The sequence below is a fragment of the Pseudophryne corroboree genome (assembly GCF_028390025.1).
Source record: "Pseudophryne corroboree isolate aPseCor3 chromosome 3 unlocalized genomic scaffold, aPseCor3.hap2 SUPER_3_unloc_23, whole genome shotgun sequence".
Taxonomy (NCBI): Eukaryota; Metazoa; Chordata; class Amphibia; order Anura; family Myobatrachidae; genus Pseudophryne; species Pseudophryne corroboree.
In genome coordinates, this window is record NW_026967512.1 from 403,288 (window position 1) to 407,845 (window position 4,558).

A 4,558-nucleotide genomic window follows, 5' to 3' on the forward strand; every position below is an offset into this window, starting at 1 on the left:
CGTTCTACCTAAAAAAAAGCAAAAAAACGAGATTTTACTGTTAAATCTTTCTGCGAGGTACACTTGGTTCCACAGGGAATAACATCGGGGTGTAGAGTAGGATCTTAATCCAAGCCACCAACAGGCTAAAATCTTTGACTGTTCCCAGAATGCATAGCGCCACCTGCTATATCACCCCGCCTCCCTGCACAGGATCTCAGTTTTGTTAACCAGTCCAATGCAGTAGCAGATAAAAGAGACGACAATCATTAGTAGCCACATACACGACATTCTCACGACCGGAGAAAGTGTCAGCGGCTAATGCCATACCAACCAAAAGAAGCTAAGGGCGTCAGGGCGGGCGCCCTGTGGAACCCAGTGTACCTCGCAGAAAGAGATTTAACAAAGGTAAGTTCTTACCATAAATCTCGTTTTCTGCTGCGGGGTACACTGGGTTCCACAGGGAACAACATCGGGGATGTCCTAAAGCAGTTCCTCATGGGAGGGGGATGCACTGTAGCGGGCACAAGAACCCGACGTCCAAAGGAAGCATCCTGGGAGGCGGAAGTATCAAAGGCATAGAACCTTATGAACGTGTTCACTGTGGACCAAGTAGCCACCTTGCACAATTGTTCAAGGGTCGCACCACAGCGGGCCGCCCAAGAAGGTCCAACAGACCGAGTAGAATGGGCCTTGATAGTCGCAGGAGCTGGACGACCAGCCTGTACATAAGCATGTGCAATCACCATTCTAATCCATCTGGCCAAGGTTTGCTTGTGAGCAGGCCAGTCACGTTTGTGAAAACCAAACAGTACAAAGATAGAATCAGACTTCCGAATGGAGGCAGTTCTCTTCACATAGATACGTACCACATCCAAAGACCGCTCTTTGGAAGACAATTCAGGAGAGGCAAAGGCCGGAACCACAATCTCCTGATTAAGGTGGAAAGAAGTAACCACCTTAGGTAGGTACCCGGGACGTGCTCTATGAACCACCCGTTAACGGTGAAAAATCAGATATGGGGGACCTACAAGACAAGGCACTCAAATCCGACACCCGTCTAGCAGAGGCAATAGCCAGCAAAAACAATACCGTAACAGAAAGCCACTTAAGGTCTGCAAATTCAAGAGGCTCAAACGGAGACCCTTGTAACACCTCCCAAACCACCGACAAGTCCCAAGGAGCCACAGGCGGGACGTAAGGAGGTTGAATCTGCAACACACCCTGAGTAAATGTATGAACATCAGGTAGAGTCGCAATTTTCCTCTGCAACCAAACCGACAGGGCAGAAATATGAACCTTGATGGAGGCCAGACGAAGGCCCAAGCCCAGGCCCTGTTGTAGAAAGGCCAAAAGTTTGGCTGTACTAAACTTGTAAGCATCATGATTGTTAGTGGTGCACCAAGCAAAGTAAGAATTCTAGACCCTATGATAAACCAGAGCAGAAGCTGGTTTCCAGGCCTTCAACATGGTTTGAATGACCGCCTCAGAAAATCCTTTGGCCCTCAGAATGGAAGCTCCAAGAGCCACGCCGTCAAAACGAACACTGCTTGAGGATCCCTTGTCCCGAAGACCGGAAAATTGTGATTGAGTCGAGACGCCATCATGTCCACATCTGGGAGGCCCCATTTGTCCACGAGGAGTTGAAATACTTCTGGATGGAGGCTCCACTCTCCGGCGTGTACGTATTGACGACTGAGGAAATCCGCTTCCCAGTTGAGGACCCCCGGAATGAACACTGCCAATATGGGTGGCAGATGGTATTCCGCACACTGAAGAATCATTGATACTTCCCTCATTGCCATGCGGATTCGAGTGCCACCTTGACGATTTATGTATGCCACCATGGTGGCGTTGTCCGACTGTACTTGAACAGGTGTGTTCTGTATCGACTGCTTGGCCAAGTTCAGTGCATTGAACACCGCCTGCAGTTCCAGAATGTTTATCGGGAGGAGAGACTCCTCCTTGGTCCACCGACCCTGAAGGAAGTGTTGCTCCAACACCACGCCCCAACCTCTCAGACTGGCATCCATCGTCAGAAGGACCCAGTTGGAGATCCAGAAGAGATGACCCCTACTCAATCGTTGGTCCTGAAGCCACCAGCTTAGTGACAGATGGACCTCCGGAGACTAGGAGATCATATGAGACCTGATCCGGTGAGGCAGGCCATCCAACTTGGCAAGTATCAATTTCTGCAGAAAGCAGACACCATGAGACCTAGCACTTGCATCGCCGAATGTATCGACACTTGCGGACAAGATAGAAAGCATTGAATCCTGTCCTGAAGCTTCAGGACATTCTCCTGAGACAAGAACAACCGCTGGTTGTGAGTGTCCATCAACGTCCCCAGGTGCACCATGCTCTGAGCAGGGACCAGGGAAGATTTCTTCCAGTTGATGAGCCACCCGTGGGCTTGCAGAAACTGGAGCGTCATAGCTATGTGACGTAGGAGAATTTCTGGGGAATTCGCCAGGATCAACAAGTTGTCCAGATACGGTAGGATCCTGACCCCTTGACGGCGGAATACAGCCATCTTTACCGCCATGTCCTTGGTGAAGACTCACGTGGCCGTGGTCAAACCAAAAGGTAACGCCCGAAATTGGTAATGGAGGTTGCCAACAGCAAACCTCAGGTACTGCTGATGCGACATTGCGATACGAATATGCAGGTAAGCATCCTGTATGTCCAGGGAGACAATATAATCCACGGGCCCAAGGCCAGAACAATAGAGCGGAGAGTTTCCATACGAAACTTGGAGACTCTCAAATATTTGTTCAAGGACTTGATGTTGAGGACTAGGAACAGCGGTGAATAGTACCCCTTGCCTCTCTGAACCAGATGCACCTGTCCAGGAGGGACTGTACCCCCGAAAGAAGAGTTTTTGCCTTCACCTGATCCGAAGGGACGTCTGTCAGGCAAAATCGATGAGGGGGACGATTTTTGAAGGATACGGCGTAACCTCGAGTGACGACTTCCTGTATCAAGGCATCGGAAGTGGTCTTCAACCATTCCTGGGTAAACCCTAGAAGTCAGCCCCCCACTCTGGGATCCCCCAGAGGGAGGCCCGCCCCGTCATGCAGCAGGCTTGTCAGTTTTGGAAGCAAGCTGACGGGCAGCCCAGGCCCATTAAGGTTTGGGTTAGTGGGTTTGGAAGTGCGAGCCTGTTTCGGGTACGCCTGACTTTTTGCTTTCCCTGAAGGATGAAATGAAGTACTCTTAGCCTTCGGTACCAAAGGAGCAGTACTAGGTAGACACGCTGTTTTAGCAGAAGCGAAGTCAGCCACTATCTTGTTGAGGTCTTCTCCAAAAAGAATGTCTCCCTTAAAAGGGAGCACATCCAGGGTTTTCTTAGAATCCAGATCCACAGACCAGGATCGTAATCAAAGAATTCGGCGAGCCAAAATGGACGTAGTAGAAGCCTTGGCCACAAGAATACCGGCATCAGAAGCATTACTTAATGTAATGAGAAGCTGTGACAATATACGATAGACATTGTCTAGCATTATCAGAAAAGTTGGAAGGCAGCTCCGCACCCACCTCCTGAGCGCACGCTTCAATAGCCTCTCCAGCCCATGTCGCTGCAAGAGTGGGCCGATACACAGCTCCTGCTAGGGTGTAAATCGTCTTTAAACAACCCTCCACACGCTTATACATCGGTTCTTTCAGAGACGTTTCGGTAGTTACAAGCAGAGCTGAGGATACCATCAGCCGCACCACCTGTGAATCCACTGGTGGGGGTGTTTCCCAATTCTTACTTAGCTCCGCAGCGAGGAGATAGCGAGCCAGCATCTTATTGTGAGGCGTGAATTTATTTCCTGGATTTCCCCAGGATTCCTGACGTATGTCAACTAAATGGTCAGAATGAGGTAAAACTTGTTCAACGACTTTCTGACGTTTAAATCTGTCCGGTTTCTTAGGGGCAGCGTCAGGCTCTGGGTCATCAGTAATTTGAAGAATTAGCCTGATAGCCTCCAATAAGTCAGGAACATCCACCTGTGTGACAGATTCCCCATCAGAATTATCTGGATCAGTGTCTGTGCGGTCAGTACAGACGCCATTCTCATCAGACGAGGTGTCTGGGACGTGGGTGGATTGTGAGGAAGTAATGGCCCGCTTAGAGGACCCCTTGGTCTTAGGCGGGCGAGGATTAGATTTCTGTTTAGTCAGTGATTGGTTCAATTGCTATAACTGAGTAACTGAGACAGGTGATCTACCCATGGCCGATTAACCGCAGGGACCATAAGCAGTTGTACCAGCACATGAGGTCCCATAGGTAGCGTAAATTTAGTTACCAGCGTACTTTATAATGTGGAGAAAGTAGCCCAAGGTGGGTCATTTTGAACCCCCGTTGTTACGGTCCCAATGGGGGGGTAAGGAACCCCCAGAACCTGAACCCTCTGCTTCTATGTTTTCCTCTAACGTGTCTGCAGCGTCACCACCACACACTGTGGGATCAGCCCCAGCACCATTGCCCTCTGTAGCTGACATATCTGAAAGCTCAATACAAGGCAACACAGTACAATATCAGCAGCACAATACCTGACAAGAACCCCCTGTGCAGTGTATCAGCACAACCAGG